The sequence below is a fragment of the Haemaphysalis longicornis genome, unplaced genomic scaffold (genome assembly GCF_048455015.1).
Source record: "Haemaphysalis longicornis isolate Haplotype H1 unplaced genomic scaffold, Haemaphysalis longicornis Haplotype H1 scaffold_6, whole genome shotgun sequence".
NCBI lineage: Eukaryota > Metazoa > Arthropoda > Arachnida > Ixodida > Ixodidae > Haemaphysalis > Haemaphysalis longicornis.
This window is the reverse complement of record NW_027526407.1, coordinates 193,521,263-193,538,790: the sequence shown is the minus strand read 5'-3', so window position 1 is coordinate 193,538,790 and position 17,528 is coordinate 193,521,263. Positions and strand designations below refer to the sequence as shown.

Genomic DNA, 17,528 nt, shown 5'->3' with positions numbered 1-17,528 from the left:
CTCGAATAATAGAAACACTTGCTCCAGTGTCCACCAAAGCTCCGATATTGTTACCTTCAACTGATACTAACAACAAGTTCGATGGGTGTTCTGGAGGAGTTGCTAACGTAGCGATAGATGCACTTTCCCCTCCAAAAACTGAATGACTTAGTTTTCTGAGAGGTGTGTGGGGTCATGCACGACAGCGCGAAGCGGAGACACAGATTGTCGAAATGGAAATGGGGAATTACGTGGCGACACACGAGAATTGGTCGGTGACTCGGAAGTGGCATGAGGAGAGGACCGCCGTGGCGGAGATGGGTAACCCCTCTGGCGGTAGCCATAACGAAAATTTGGTCGGTCACGATCGCACGTGTCGTAGCCACGTTGCTCAGCAATTAAACGTTTTCCCCCGCACGGGGCACCTTGAGCAATCTTGGTGACGGTACTGGCGATACCGCGGACCCCGAGCCCCCAAACATAAGCTGGATCCAACCGTGGCGATGTGTTTATAGGTGGAGGGTTAGAAACCACGAACGGTGGCCGTCGGAGCCCAGGTCAAGCTCCGGCGGATGGGCTCCCTGTCTGTTCACCAGGCAGGGAGCTCCGGGACCTCTTTGGCTACCAGGGTAAGGTCAAAGAAGAAAGTACCCCAGTCTCCCTGCTTTTATACTATGCTATATGGCATTTTCAAAACCCCCCCCCAAACGTGATCGGTCCCTGAAAAGGGGCCGCACCGAAGTATCTTTTCCCCAATTGCCATCTTTAACATTTCCTGAACCAGATCATTACTCTCGATTTCTTGTCATGGAGTCCCTCAATCCAACCCACCCTCTTGCATCTCAGTCAGTGTTCTTGATCGCAAAATATCTTGAAGCCATAATAGGAAAATCATATAAGTGCAAAAAACAAAGGTCTGGTGAACTACTAATCGAGGTAAATGACAAGCAGCAGTCCACGAAGCTTCTAGCTCAGACTAGACTGGCTGATCTAGACATCAGGGTCACACCCCATCGGAGCCTCAACAGCTCGCAAGGTGTGATATCCGAGACTGATCTCTTGAACGAAACGGATGCGGATCTCCTTGCCGGCTTGAAGGATCAGGGCGTCACTGCCGTGAGACGCATCACTATCCGCAGAGACGACAAGGAGATTCCCACCAAACACATTATCTTGACTTTCGACCGCGCAGTGCTGCCACAACACATCAATGCAGGTTTCATCCGTTGCTCCATCCCTCCCTACATCCCGAACCCGCGGCGCTGTTTTAAGTGCCAGCGGTCCGGGCACGGTACAAACTCCTGCCGTGGCCGAACGACGTGTGCAAAATGCGCGTCGCATGACCATCCGAGTGACAACTGTACATCCGACACCCTCTCTTGTGTGAACTGCGGGGCGGCACATGCAGCCTACTCCCGCAAGTGTGAAAAATTTCAAATGGAAAAGAAGATAATTAACATCAAGGTCACGGAGAACATCACCTTCCCAGAGGCGCGAAAGAGGTTTGCCTCTTTCCCTCTGGGGAGGTACGCAGACGCGGCTCGCCGGGGGGCGGAGCGGCGTCTGGTTTCCACAGGGACCCAGTTCAGCGAGGCTGACCTGGTCCCACCTCCGCCCCCTCCTGGGTTGCCTCACGCAGCCCAACCCGGCACCACGCCGCTTGCTGAGGCAGCAGCGGTTGTGGTGCAAACCACTTCTGTCGGGACCGGTGCCGCTCCCGCCTCTGTCTCCCCGTCCTCCAGTCCGTTGGAGGGTACCGAGGTGATGGACACCACGGGCCCCGCACCGGTTCCCACCGTCACCGCACCGCCCATGCCACCTCTGGTGCCCCGGACGACCTCTGCGGTGGCGGCTCAAACGAAGGGCTCCCGAGGGGGGGCCAAGTCCGGGGGGCCCGGTCTGTCGGGCACCCCTCGGACATCCGACGACGAAATGGATGTCGGGCCGTTCCTGCCTGCAACGCAGCGCAAGGAGCGGCCACCGACTTCCAAGCCTACAGACAGGCCTAAAAAGCCTAATCCCAGAGTAACAGCCCCGAAAGACGACACATGAACACATACACACAATCCAGTTATTCTTAAACTTAAATAATGGGAACAGAAAACATCATCCAATGGAACTGCAGAGGCCTCCTTAAAAATCTTGACGATGTGTATGAGATTCTGCATGCCAGTCAGCCAAGTATCATGTGTCTCCAGGAAACCCACCTCAATTCTAAACAAACAAATTTCTTAAATAGGTACATGGTATTCAGAAAGGACAGGGTTGGCTGCACACACTCTTCAGGAGGTGTGGCAATTGTCGCCCGGAAATCCTTAGCCTGCCACCCTGTCACTCTGAACACTGTCCTTGAGGCTGTAGCAATCCGTACGATAATATTTAATAGGTTAATAACGGTATGCTCCATTTACATCTCTCCTGATTTTGCACTTCTGAGCTCTGACTTCGAGGCGCTGGTCGACCAGCTGCCCGAACCATACATCATAACAGGCGACCTTAATGCGCACAACTCTCTTTGGGGCTCCTCTAGAACGGATGCCCGAGGTCGCCTGATAGAGAAGTTTCTTACATCCTCCGGAGCATGCCTTTTCAACAAAAAACAGCCTACATACCATTACTTAGGACACAATACATACTCGCATCTTGACTTGGCTATTGGTTCCGCAGTTCTCTTTCCATGTCTTGAGTGGGGTGTGGGCACGGACCCATATGGTAGTGACCATTTCCCCACTTCATTAACGTATATAGGTATAGGCCCGAGCAGTCCATCTTCCCATAAAAGGTTTAATGAATCAAAAGCAAACTGGAGCACATTCACACAAACATCTCAACTACACCACACATCCATAAAACACCTACACGTGGAGGAAGCCGCCCAACTCGTCACGGCGCACATCCTCGATGCTGCCGAAAAGTCCATTCCCCAGGCCTCCAGTGGGTCCCGCACCCCAAGGAGGCCCTGGTGGAACGAGGACTGCAGGCGGGCGCGAGAGGCCCAGAACAAGGCGTGGGGTGTCCTTCGCCGGTACCCCACGTCACATAACCTCATTTCTTTTAAACGGGCAAAGGCTTTTGGGAAGCGAGTGCGTCGTGAGGCGAAAAGGGAGAGTTGGCGCACCTTCCTCACTTCCATCAACTCATACACTGACACACACAAAGTCTGGGCACGAATACGAAAACTAAAAGGACAACAGACACACAGCCTGCCCCTGGTTAGTACAACAGGGGACACACTGGAAGACCAGGCTAACACACTTGCACAACACTTCGAACACGTGTCCAGTTCAGCACACTACACCAACACTTTCATTAAACACAAAGCATCATGTGAGAAGAAGTCCTTGCGAGACACTAATAAGTCGAACTCATCCTATAACACCCCCTTTTCTCTTCATGAGCTGAAGGTCGCACTCGGTACTTGTAAACCTTCAGCTCCAGGTGCAGGCAGGATATCATACACAATGATACAACACTTACATGCAGACACACTTGAAACACTTCTTCACCTCTACAATAAAATATTTCTTTCGGGGCAGTTCCCACGCTCTTGGAGGGAGGCCATAGTAGTGGCTTTCCTAAAGGAAGGGAAGGACCCTTCCTCTCCCGCCAGTTATCGCCCCATTGCCCTGACAAGCTGCCTGTGTAAGCTCTTCGAGAAGATGATAAACAGGAGACTCGTGTACTTCTTAGAGTACAACGGTCTTCTCGAGAGCTGTCAGGCAGGCTTTAGGGCGGGGCGATCTACGAACGATCAACTCGTTGGGTTAGAGTCATATATTAAAGATGCTTACCTCCATAAGCTGTACTGTATGACAGTATTCTTTGATCTTGAAAAGGCGTACGACACTGCTTGGCGGTACGGCATCCTCAGCGATTTGAAGTGCTTTGGTATGTCGGGTAACATGTGGAACACGCTTGCCAGTTACCTCTCTGAAAGAACGTTTCGCGTGCGAGTTGGAACTGCACTCTCTAGAGTTCATGTGCAGGAAAATGGTGTTCCGCAAGGTGGAGTTTTGAGTTGCACGTTGTTTATTGTAAAAATGAACTCTCTTCGGAAGGCTCTGCCACCAACCATTTCCTGCTCAATCTATGTAGACGACGTGCAATTATCCTTTAAGTCTTGTAACCTGTCTATCTGCGAGCGCCAAGTCCAGCTTGGTGTTAACAAGCTAGCTGGCTGGGCAGATAGAAACGGTTTTAAATTTAATCCAGTGAAGTGTACTTGTGTTTTGTTTTCGAAAAGGCGCGGCATTCGGCCGGATCCAGACATCAAACTCAATGGTGTCTCAATTCCATTCAGAAATGAACACAAGTTTTTAGGTGTAATCCTTGACGCAAAGCTCTCGTTCATTCCACACATAAAAGAACTTAAACATAAATGCTTAAAGGCCATGAATATACTCAAGGTTCTCTCCCACTCTTCATATGGGGCTGACAAACAACTTCTTTTACGTGTTTTTACCAGCCTGATAGGTTCACGATTAGACTATGGAAGCGTTGTTTATGGGTCAGCAAGTAAGACATCCCTCAAAATGCTGGACCCAGTGCTTCATCTGGGGCTCCGGTTGGCATGTGGCGCCTTCCGGACTAGCCCGGTCGAAAGCCTCTATGTGGAGTGTAATAAGTGGAACCTACAACGTCAGCGAGCATACACAGATCTTCTTTTTGCTTTTAAAATTTCATCTATGCCACACCATCCTTTTAAATCAGCTTTTTATGATACGTCTCAGACTGCACTACTCCTAAACCGACCATCGTTCTCTGCGCCCTTCTCTTACAGAGTTAGAGAGGAAGCGTCAGAGCTTTCTGTCTCCTTTTTAGACACCATACAAAGTTCTCAAACGGATTTTATAGCACCATGGCATCTCCGCCCTGTATCATGCGACACATCCTTCACACATGTGGATAAAAACCGAGCTCCCACATGTGCAATTCTGCAGCACTTCTTGTATTTGCAGCAGAAGTATCAATTTTCTGAATTTTATACGGACGCCTCTAAAACTGCCACCTCTGTGTCCTGCGCGGCGCATGGGCCCGGCCTTAATGTCACTAGAACTCTTAACAGTAATACCAGTATCTTTACGGGAGAGGCTTATGGTGTACTTCTTGTTGTTAATCATATCCTTCAAAGTCACATCCCACAATCCATTATATATACAGACTCCCTCAGTGTCGTGCGGGCGTTGTCGTCAACGAAGTCTTCAAAAAATCACGTTGTAAATCTAATAGTCAAGGGTATTATGTCGGTGTATGTACGAAAATTTGAACTGGTTCTTTGCTGGGTCCCTGGCCACAGTGGTATAGCCGGGAACGAAGCAGCGGACCGAATGGCTGCTGCTGCTACACTCTCGAATACAGTAGACATAACCACATTACCCTACACCGACGTGAAACCACACATCAGACAACAACTTCGCAAAACATGGCAAACACACTGGAGTGAACAAACAGACAACAAGTTACACGTAATAAAACCACACTTGGGACCATACACCACCGACACACGTAATAGATACACTGAAGTCGCCTTGGCTAGATTACGCATAGGGCACACTCATGCAACGCATTCGCACCTTCTCACGGGGTCTCCAAGACCTCTGTGCAGCAGGTGCGGAGAGGCCCTATCCGTGATCCACATCCTCATACAATGTAAGGCACTCGACATTACACGACGAAAACACTTCCCACAACTACACACACGACATATTCCACCACACCCGTCATACTTCTTAGGAGATGAAGGCATGTTCTCTGTTCAGCGAACCTTAAGGTTCCTATCTGAAGTTTATTTCTTACAACTCATCTCTTATCACCCATAGTTTTACCCCTGGTCCTATACACCAGCCACCGTATTTATCTTTTAACCACTCACGTTCTTCACCCTGGCCCTTTACACCAGACGTGCTCATAGTATTTAACTGATTTTATCCGATTTCCCTCCTTATCAAATAACTTTGTATTTGGCGCTCTTTGCCCATGTCGGCCTTGCGCCATTAAACTTAAACCATCATCATCATCATCATCAATTAAACGTTTTCTACAGAACGGCCAAATGTGCCCGCGAATTCCGCAATAGAAACACACCGGGCGGTTGACAGAGGGCGGAGGTCGCTGTGGTCGCCATGCTGGATAGTAAGGCTGCGGCCCAAGGACCGAGTTGACCGCTGCCACATAGCCTGGAACTGGTTGGGCGGGGATGCCTGCAAAAGACAGAGGCGGCCTGCCAGCCACTTCGGAATAGGATGCCGTGACTGGAGGAGAGGAAAGATCGGCGGGAAGTCTTCCGTTAGTAGACGCGGCAAGCTCCTCTCTCATGATCTCTCGCAAACTAGGTGTAGCCGAGTATCGACTGGTAGAATAAACGTGCACGGAGGTGCGGCCGTCAAGTTCGTCTCGAATCAGTTCGCGTATTAGAGCTCGGGGGTCCTCATCGTTGCTATTCCAGGCCACGGTACCCGGCGGGAGACGGATCGACTGAAGGTCGTCTAGGCGTTGGCACGTTGTCCTCACATCCGAAACGGTAGTCGGATTCTGAAGGGCCAGGGCATTAAAGGCGAACTGGCCTATTCATTTCCAGATGCGGCGCACGCGATCAGCCTCCGTCATGTCTTTGTTGACGTTTCGGCACAGGGCCACAACATCGTCTATGCACGACGTGTACGTCTCACAAGGATGTTGGAATCGTCCCTCCAACTTCATTTTTATGATATATGAGCAGGCCGAGGAAATGCCAAATATCTGGCGCAGCTGCGTAATGAAATCTTTCCAGTCATCAATACGGTGCGCATTGTTCTGGAACCACGTTTTGGCCACTTCGTCCAGGGACCACGAGACGTTTTCAAACATCGTGCGGTCGTCCCACCTGTTAAAGGCGCTGACTCGTTCGAAGTTATCAAGCCACTCCTCAACGTCCTCATTACGAAAGCAATAGAACATCCGTGGATCCCGCTGGCGGCTGGAGACGAAGTACGGTGGACGGCGGCTGAGCCCGCCCCGCCGTTTCCGCGGCCGGTTTTGCTGTCATAGCCATGGCGTCTCGCGGCAAGTGACGACCCGAACGGAGCTCCAGGGGTGCACTCAGAGATGGAGAACGAGGGGTAAAGACGCACGATCCACAATCTGACAGACGACGGTTGGCGTGGCCGTTTATTCCAACACTCGAGCCAATGAAAAAGACCAAGCGGTGATGATGATTATTTACAGTTGATGTTGATGCCGAGCCCATCGGGGCCAGCACTGATGATAATGGGCGATTATGAAGAAGCGCTGGTAACATAACCCAAATTACGAGGAACGTAGTCACTGGTTCTCACAATATATATGTATATATGTGCATGCATATGTATATATTCAAGTTAACAAAACAAAACTTCCAGCATGGTAGAAACCACGATCTTTGTTATTACCTTGCTCGATGTTTTCTTTGCTTGTGTTTGTACCATGTTCTAAGTTTTAATGATCCCATATATATATATATATATATATATATATATATATATATATATAAAGAGAATAAGGGCTGGACGTAAAGAATACTCCGGAAAGCAAAGGGGGGAACGTGGTTTGGGACGCCTGCTGTTTGGGATCCGAACCCACGACAAGACTAATTTTCTGGAGGTCGTGGGTTCGGATCCCACCCGGCGGGCATTCTTTCATCACTTCTTTTCTGACTAAGAAAATTCTTCACTGTTTCTTTGACCTACCGCATTCTCCCCTTTGCTTTCCGAGGTTTTCTTGACTGCCAACACTTATTCTGCCTTAATTCACCAAGCCCCCCACTTTCTTATATATATATATATACATATATATATATATATATATATATATATATATATATATATATATATATATATATATATATATATGCCTCCAATGCCTCTTTTGGGGTTTTAGACTGCCGACCTATCTTTCTGTATTTTCTCAACGAGCCCCTCATTTCCTTACTATATTATTCTGAAAAAGCCTAGCGAGGGTCTCGGTTCTGGCAGGCTTGATTTCTAGGTAGCATAAGAGGTCTTCCCGCCAGTTACCCGCTTTTGACAGGCTGTAGACGTTCGAGTCACGCCCCGGGGATTAAAAAGGTACCCTTCTCCCAATGTGTCAGAGTGGCGCTGGCTACCACCCTCAAGCGTCAGATACACGTCTAGCAAATATAAATAGCCCAGACTGTGGAGGATAACACAGTCGCCCAGATAGCCGAATTGGTAAGGCATTCAAGATCTAATCGAAAGGCGTGGGTTCGGTCCCCACTCTGGGCATGTGTTTTTCTTTCTTTCTTCCGTATATTTAAAAATGTGAACTTCATTACCGTAGTAAAAAAGTGCCTTACCACACCCCTATGTCTCCTTTGGCGTTTTAGACTGCCGACCTATCTTTCTATATATATATAGCGCATCAGATTAGGAAATGAGGGTCTTGTTGAAAAAGATATAGAAATAAGGGTTGGCAGACAAGAGAACCTCGGAAAGCAAAGGGAAGGATGTGGTAGGTAATTTAAACAGATAAAGAATTTGGAAAGAAAGAAAGTGGAGAAAAAATGCCCGCCGGGTGGGATCCGAACCCACGACCTCCAGAATAACGGTCTGGTGCGATAACCACTACGCTACCAGCGGACTATTTTTCCCCTCCAGTCTTGGTGCCATAGGGAGCTTATGAGGGGTCAACGCTGGTGGACCACTTTCTTGGGTAATTATGTTCACGTGTTTTCGTTTCCAGCAATTGGGGGTGGTAGCCAGCGCCACTCGGACTACTCGGGGTGAAGGGGACCTTCTTTTTAACACCCGGGCCATGAATCGAGCGTCTATGACATGTCGAGAGTGGTCGACCAGCGTTGAAACCTCTTCAGCTCCCTATGGCACCAACACTGCCAGAACAGAGGCCCTCGCTATGCATGTAGCGAATGAGAATAGGAAAATGAGGGGCTCGTTGAGAATAAGACAGAAATAAGAATTTGCTGTCTAGAAGACCTCGGAAAGCAAAGGGGAAGATTTAGTAGCTCAAGATAAAGAATTTCGAAAATAACAAAGTCGGGAAAAAATGCCCGCCAGGTGGGATCCGAACCCACCACCTCCAGAATACCGGTATGGTGCGATAGCCACTACGGTACCGCCGGGGCTGCTTACGCCTCCACTTTCTGGCGTATTTATGTTCAGGTGTTTTTGTTTCCTGCGCTTGGGGGTGCTAGCCAGCGCCACTCGGACTACTCGTTTTGAAGGGGACCATCTTTTTAACCCCCGGGCCGTGACTCGAGCGTCTACGACATGTCGAGAGTTGCCGAACAGCGTTGAACATTCTTAAGCTCCCTATGAACCAAGACTGCCAGAACAGAGGCCCTCGCTGTGCATGTAGCGAATCAGAATACGAAAATGATGGGATGGTTGAGAATAATACAGAAATAAGTATTGGCAGTCAAGAAGACCTCGGAAAGCAAAGGGGATGATGAAGTAGCTCAAGATAAACAATTTCAAAAATAAGAAAGTGGTGAAAAAATGCCCGCCAGGTGGAATCTGAACCCACGACCTCCGGAATACCGGTCTGGTGCGATAACCACTACGCTACCGGAAGGGCTACTTTAGCCTCCACTTTCTAGAGTATTTATGTTCAGGTGTTTTTGTTTCCTGCGCTTGGGGGTGGTAGCCAGCGCCAGTCGGACTACTCGGGGTGAAGGGGACCTTCTTTTAAACCCCCGGCCCGTGACTCGAGCGTCTACGACATGTCAAGAGTGGTCGACCAGCGTTGAAACCTCTTAAGCTCCCTATGGCACTAAGACTGCCACAACAGAGGCCCTCGCTATGCATGTAGTGAATCAGAATAGGAAAATGAGGGGCTCATTGAGAATAAGACAAAAATCAGAATTGGCAGTCAAGAAGACCTCGGAAAGCAAAGGGGAGGACGTAGTAGATCAAGATAAAGAATTTGGAAAATTAGAAAGTGGGGAAAAATGCCCGCCAGGTGGGATCCGAACCCACCACCTCCAGAATGCCAGTCTGTTGCAATATTCACCACGTTACCGCCAGGGCTACTTTAGCCTCCACTTTCTGGAGTATTTATGTTCAGGTGTTTTTGTTTCCTGCACTTCGGGGTGGTAGCCAGTGCCACTCGGACTACTACTGGTGAAGGGGAACATCTTTTTAACCCCCGGGACGTGAGTCGAGCGTCTACGACATGTCGAGTGTGGTCGACCAGCGTTGAACCCTCTTAATCTCCCTAAGGCACCAAGACTGCCAGATTAGAGGCCCTCGCCTGCATGTAGCGAATCAGAATAGGAAAATGGGCGGTCGTTGAGAATAAGACAGAAATAAGAATTGGCAGTCAAGAACACCTCGGAAAGCATAGGGGAGGATGTAGTAGCTCAAGATGAAGAATTTGGAAAATAAGAAAGTTTAGAAAAATTGGGCCCATCTCCCCGCGAGGGGGACTCGAGTAAATGCGTCGCATAGGGTGGGTATATTGCGTTAACGTTTAGTGTTTGGAGATTTCGTGGTAGTGAATAAGTTGTATCAGCAGCTTCTTGACGTAGTTTTAATGAGAAAAAGATATAAGGCGCATTCGTAGCCTTATTCTGTGTCGGCTTTGTGGTGCAGTGGGAAGAGCACCATGTGCCTTGCGTTCCGCCCGCAGGGTCTTTGGATCGAAACCAGGCGCCGATAACTATTATTTTTTTACTGTACGTGCTCACTGTTGCGGACGGATGGCGGATGCTACTTGTGAGTTAAAGAAATCCTCTGCGTTTTAAAAATGCCCGCCAAATGAGATCCGAAGACACGACCTCCAGAATATGGGTCTGGTGCGTTAACCACTACGCTACCAGCGGGGCTATTTTAGCCTGCACTTTTTGGGTAATAATGTTCAGGTATTTTCGTTTCGTGCAATTGGGGGGGGGGGTAGCCAGCGCCACTCGGACTACTCGGGGTGAAGGGGACCTTCTTTTTAACACCCTGGCCGTGAATCGAGCGTCTATGATATGTCGAGAGCGGTCGACCAGCGTTGAAACCTTTTCAGCTCCCTATGGCACCAATACTGCCAGAATCGAGGCCCTCGCTATGCATGTAGCGAATCAGAATAGGAAAATGAGGGGCTCGTTGATAATAAGACAAAAATAAGAATTGGCAGTCAAGAAGACCTCGGAAAGCAAAGGGGGGATGTAGTAGCTCAAAATAAAGAATTTGGAAAATATGAAAGTGGAGAAAAAATGTCCGCCAGGTGGCATGTGAACCCACGACCTCCAGAATACCTGTCTGGGGCGATAACCACTACGCTACCAGCGGGGCTACTTTAGTCTCCACTTTTTGGGGTATTTATGTTCAGGTGTTTTTGTTTACTGCTCTTGGGGGTGGTAGCCAGCGCTACTCGGTCTACTCGGGGTGAAGGGGACCTTCTTTTTAATCCCCGGGCCGTGACTCGAGCGTCTACGACATGTCGAGAGTGGTCGACCAGCGTTGAACCCTCTTAAGCTCCCTATGGCACCAAGACTGCCAGATTAGAGGCCCTCGCTATGCATGTAGCGAATCAGAATAGGAAAATGGGGGGCCGTTGAGAATAAGACAGAAATAAGAATTGGCAGTCAAGAACACCTCGAAAAGCAAAGGGCAGGATGTAGTAGCTCAAGATAAAGAATTTGGAAAATAAGAAAGTGGAGAAAAATTGGGCCCATCGCGACGCGAGGGGGACTCGAGTAAATGCGTCGCATAGGGGTGGGTGTATTGCGTTAACGTTTAGTGTTTGGGGAGTTGGTGGTAGTGAATGCGTTGTATCAGCAGCTTCTTGACGTAGTTTTAGTGAGTCAAAGATATAAGGCGCGTTCGTACCCTTTGATTCTGTGTCGGTTTTGTGGCACAGTGGGAAGAGCACCATGTACCTAGCGTTCCGCCCACAGGTAGTGAATGCGTTGTAACAGCAGCTTCATGACGAAGTTTTAATGAGTCAAGGATATAAGGCGCGTTCGTAGCCTTTAATTCTTTGTCGGCTTTGTGGGGCAGTGTGAAGAGAACCATATGCCTAGCGTTCCGCCGCAGGGTCGTGGGATCGAAACCAGGCGCCGATAACTATTATTTTTTAGTGTATGTGCTCGCTGTTGCGGACGGATGGGGGACGCTACTTGTGAGTTAAAGAAATGCTATCCATTAAAAAAATGCCCGCCAGGTGGGATCCGAACCCACGACCTCCAGAATATTGGTCTGGTGCGATAACCACTACGCTTCCGGCGGGGCTACTTTAGCCTCCACTTTCTGGGGTATTTATGTTCAGGTGTTTTTGTTTCCTGCTCTTGTAGGTGGTAGCCAGCGCTACTCATACTACTCGGGGTGAACGGGTCCTTCTTTTTAACCGCCGGGACATGACTCGAGCGTTTACGACCAGTCGAGTGTGGTCGACCAGCGTTGAACCCTCTTAAGCTCCCTATGGCACCAAGACTGCCAGAACGGAGGCCCTCGCTATGCATGTAGCGAATCAGAATAGGAAAACGAGGGGCTCGTTGATAATAAGACAGAAATAATAATTGGCAGTCAAGAAGACCTCGGAAAGCAAAGGGGCGATGTAGTAGCTCAAAATAAAAAAAATTGGAAAATATGAAAGTGGAGAAAAAATGTCCGCCAGGCGGGATCCGAACCCACGACCTCCAGAATACCTGTCTGGGGCGGTAACCACTACGCTACCAGTGGGGCTACTTTAGCCTCCACTTTCTTGGGTATTTATATTCAGGTGTTTTTGTTTCCTGCGCTTGGGGGTGGTAGGCAGCGCCACTCGGACTACTCGGGGTGAAGGGGACCTTCTTTTTAACCCCCGGGCCGTGCCGCGAGCGCCTACGACATGTCGAGAGTGGTCGACCAGCGTTGAACCCTCTTAAGCTCCCTATGGCACCAAGACTGCCAGATTAGAGGCCCTCGCTATGCATGTAGCGAATCAGAATAGGAAAATGGGGGGCCGTTGAGAATAAGACAGAAATAAGAATTGGCAGTCAAGAACACCTCGGAAAGCATAGGGGAGGATGTAGTAGCTCAAGATAAAGTGTTTGGAAAATAAGAAAGTGGAGAAAAATTGGGCCCAACTCCCCGCGAGAGGGACTCGAGTAAATGCATCGCCTAGGGGGTGGGTGTATTGCGTTAACGTTTAGTGTTTTGGGAGTTGGTGGTAGTGAATGCGTTGTATCAGCAGCTTCTTGACGTTGTTTTAGTGAGTCAAAGATATAAGGCGCGTTGGTAGCCTTTGATTCTGTGTCGCTTTTGCGGCACAGTGGGAGGAGCACCATGTACCTCGCGTTCCGCCCACAGGTAGTGAATGCGTTGTATCAGCAGCTTCATGACGAAGTTTTAATGAGTCAAGGATATAAGGCGCGTTCGTAGCCTTTAATTCTGTGTCGGCTTTGTGGGGCAGTTGGAAGAGCACCATATGCCTTGCGTTCCGCCGCAGGGTCGTGGGATCGAAACAAGGTGCCGATAACTATTATTTTTTTAGTGTATGTGCTCGCTGTTGCGGACGGATGGCGGACGCTACTTGTGAGTTAAAGAAATGCTATGCATTTAAAAAATGCCCGCCATGTGGGATCTGAACCCACGACCTCCAGAATATTGGTCTGGTGCGATAACCACTACGCTTCCGGCGGGGCTACTTTAGCCTCCACTTTCTGGGGTATTTATGTTCAGGTGTTTTTGTTTCGTGCGCTTGGGGGTGGTAGCCAGCGCTACTCATACTACTCGGGGTGAAGGGGTCCTTCTTTTTAACCCCAGGGCCGTGACTCGAGCGTTTACGACCAGTCGAGTGTGGTCGACCAGCGTTGAACCCTCTTAAGCTCCCTATGGCGCCAAAACTGCCAGAACATAGGCCCTCGCTATGCATGTAGCGAATCAGAAAAGGAAAATGAGGGGCTCGTTGGTAATAAGACAAAAATAAGAATTGGCAGTCAAGAAGACCTCGGAAAGCAAAGGGGGGATGTAGTAGCTCAAAATAAAGAATTTGGAAAATATGAAAGTGGAGAAAAAATGTCCGCCAGGTGAGATCCGAACCCACGACCTCAAGAATACCTGTCTGGGGCGATAAGCACTACGCTACCAGCGGGGCTACTTTAGCCTCCACTTTCTGGGGTATTTATGTTCAGGTGTTTTTGTTTCCTGCGCTTGGGGGTGGTAGCCAGCGCCACTCGGACTACTCGGGGTGAAGGGGACCTTCTTTTTAACCCCCGGGACGTGCCGCAAGCGTCTACGACATGTCGAGAGTGGTCGACCAGCGTTGAACCCTCTTAAGCTCCCTATGGCACCAAGACTGCCAGATTAGAGGCCCTCGCTATGCATGTAGCGAATCAGAATAGGAAAATGGGGGGCCGTTGAGAATAAGACAGAAATAAGAATTGGCAGTCAAGAACACCTCGAAAAGCAAAGGGCAGGATGTAGTAGCTCAAGATAAAAAATTTGGAAAATAAGAAAGTGGAGAAAAATTGGGCCCATCGCGACGCCATCGGGACTCGAGTAAATGCGTCGCATAGGGGTGGGTGTATTGCGTTAACGTTTAGTGTTTGGGGAGTTGGTGGTAGTGAATGCGTTGTGTCAGCAGCTTCTTGACGTAGTTTTAGTGAGTCAAAGATATAAGGCGCGTTCGTAGCCTTTGATTCTGTGTCGGTTTTGTGGCACAGTGGGAAGAGCACCATGTACCTAGCGTTCCGCCTACAGGTAGTGAATGCGTTGTAACAGCAGCTTCATGACGAAGTTTTAATGAGTCAAGGATATAAGGCGCGTTCGTAGCCTTTAATTCTGTGTCGGCTTTGTGGGGCAGTGTGAAGAGAACCATATGCCTAGCGTTCCGCCGCAGGGTCGTGGGATCGAAACCAGGCGCCGATAACTATTTTTTTTTAGTTTACGTACTCGCTGTGGCGGACGGATGGCGGACGCTACTTGTGAGTTAAAGAAATGCTCTGCGTTTAAAAAATGCCCGCCAATTGGGATCCGAACACATGGCCTCCAGAATATGGGTCTGGTGCGATAACCACTACGCTACCAGCAGGGCTACTTTAGCCTCCACTTTCTGGGGTATTTATGTTCAGGTGTTTTTGTTTCCTGCGCTTGGGGGTGGTAGCCAGCGCCAGCGTTTAACTCGACCAGCGTTTAACCCTCTTAAGCTTCCTTCGGCACCACGACTGCATGAACAGAGGCCCTCGCTATGCATGTAGCGAATCAGAATAGGAAATTGAGGGGCTTGTTGAGAATAAGACAGAAATAAGAATTGGCAGTCAAGAAGACCTCGGAAGCAAAGGGGAGTATGTAGTAGCTCAAGATAAAGAATTTGGAAAATAAGAAAGTGTAGAAAAAATACCCGCCAGGTGGGATCCGAACCCACGACATCCAGAAACCCGGTCTGGTGCGATAACCACTACGCTACCGGCGGGGCTACTTTAGCCTCCACTTGCTGGTGTACTTATGTGCAGGTGTTATGGTTTCCTGCGCTTGGGGGTGCTAGCCAGCGCCACTAGGACTACTCGGGAGCTTAAGAGGGAGTTTAAGAGGGTTAAACGCTGGTCGACCACTCTCCACATGTCGTAGACGCTCGAGTCACGGCCAGGGTGTTAAAAAGAAGGTCCCATTCACCCCGAGTAGTCCGAGTGTCGCTGGCTACCACCCCCAAGCACAGGAAACAAAAACACCTGAACATAAATACCCCCGAAAGAGGAGGATAAAGTATCCCCGCCGTAGCGTAGTGGTTATCGCACCAGACCAATATTCTGGAGGTCGTGGGTTCGGATCCCACCGGCCGGGCATTTATTAAATGCCTAGCATTTCTTTACCTCACAAGTAGCGTCCGCCATCCGTCCGCAACAGCGAGCGCATACACTAAAAATAATAGTTATCGGCGCCTGGTTTCGATCCCACGACTCTGCGGGTGGAACGCAAGGCACATGGTGCTCTTCCCACTGCACCACAAAGCCGACACAGAATTAGAGGCTACGAACGCGCCTTATATCCAGGTATACTACATCCTCCCCTTTGCTTCCCGAGGTGTTCTTGACTGCCAATTTTTATTTCTGCCTTATTCTCAACGACCCCCCATTTTCCTACTGTGATTCGCTACATGCATAGCGAGGGCCTCTAATCTGGCAGTCTTGGTGCCATAGAGAGCTTAAGAGGGTTCAACGTTGGTCGACCACTCTCGGCATGTCGTAGACGCTCGAATCATGGCCCGGGGGATAAAAAGAAGGTCCTCTTCACCCCGAGTAGTCCGAGTGGCGCTGGCTACCACCCCCATGCCGAGGAAACAAAAACACCTGAACATAAATACCCCAGAAAGTGGAGGTAAAAGTAGCCTCGCCGGTAGCGTAGTGGTTATCCCACCAGACAATATTTTCAGGTGGTCGTGGGTTCGGATACCAATTGGCGGGCATTTTTTCTCCACTTTCTTATTTTCCAAATGCTTTAGCTTGAGCTACTACATCCTCCCCTTTGCTTCCCGAGGTCGTCTTGACTGCCAATTCTTATTTCTGTCTTATATAAATATATATATATATATATATATATATATATATATATATATATATATATATATATATATATATATATATATATATATATATAAGGCCACAGTGCTCCAATCAGGATTTAAACCAATTTCGACAGGGAAGCCTGCGAAACTTATCTGATCCACAAATATAACACTCTCACAAAAGGTATCAATGACTCTCAGGAAGGCTGTCATGCCTTCAAGCCAAGACCTTGTAGCGGCACGTATCGCACGTTACCACTTCTCAACCGTTGGATGGTTCATCGTTTTCAGCAGGTTACTTTTCCGTATGCTTAAAGCTTCTCCTGCACTTTATCTTGCTGTATCCCATCATTACTTTTTTCCAAGCACTATTCAGTGTAGTGCTGTGAATAACTTATTTTCTCCGTATGCTTCATTGCTTTTTGCCCGAAATGTCACTTTGTAAGCTATTTTTGTTCACTGCTATGGTTCCCCATCTTCTACGATTTGTACACGTGTATTCTTTGTATTCTTTCGTTTGTCAGTTTGTTTAAAGAGTACTGTGTGCGAATTTATACTGCCTTTGATGACTAGCTACAAAGTGTCTGTTTTTTTTCCCCTAGATCATTGGAGATTTGTTCTCATACGTGCGCCACATCTTTCTTTTACTTTTTTTCATAATGTGCAAACCCTTGTTACTTGTAAAAATATCAAATGTAAGCTGACAATTTGTTGTATCTATCCACTTCATGTCATGAGCCGAGGGTTCGTTCAACTGTTTTTTTCTGTGTGCTGTTTTCTTTGTTTATTTCCTGCCTTGTGTGTCATTTCTCAAAATCCTCGCACAGCCTGCGCTCTTCTTGGGTGGCTCACGCACAGCTCTGTCCGCGTCGGCGCCCTTCGAGAAGTCGTCATTGTCCGCCTTGTGCCCCGGACGCGGGCCGCGGATAAGCCATTTCTGGCTATTATATGGTCTCCTCCCGAAGCGGAGGCACTTTCCTTTGAGGACGCGGCACTCTCGCTAATCCTCCCGCCTAAATTTTTGAAATTCAACGTCGCCTTCTGCCATTTTGCGCTCCCCAGTGTCTGGATGACTAATTGTCGATTCT

General features: G+C 48.8%; 4 non-coding genes across 4 annotated transcripts; 1 reads left to right on the top strand and 3 right to left on the bottom strand.

The window, feature by feature from the left end:
* Positions 1 to 8,518: 8,518 nt before the first annotated feature.
* Trnan-guu (transfer RNA asparagine (anticodon GUU)) lies at positions 8,519 to 8,591 on the bottom strand. Its single transcript has one exon. It is a non-coding gene; the product is annotated as a tRNA-Asn (tRNA).
* A 3,521-nt stretch (positions 8,592 to 12,112) lies between these two features.
* Trnai-aau (transfer RNA isoleucine (anticodon AAU)) lies at positions 12,113 to 12,185 on the bottom strand. Its single transcript has one exon. It is a non-coding gene; the product is annotated as a tRNA-Ile (tRNA).
* Positions 12,186 to 15,278: 3,093 nt separating this feature from the next.
* Trnap-ggg (transfer RNA proline (anticodon GGG)) lies at positions 15,279 to 15,351 on the bottom strand. The gene has a single exon. It is a non-coding gene; the product is annotated as a tRNA-Pro (tRNA).
* A 295-nt stretch (positions 15,352 to 15,646) lies between these two features.
* On the top strand, positions 15,647 to 15,719 carry Trnai-aau (transfer RNA isoleucine (anticodon AAU)). Its single transcript has one exon. It is a non-coding gene; the product is annotated as a tRNA-Ile (tRNA).
* Positions 15,720 to 17,528: the final 1,809 nt, after the last annotated feature.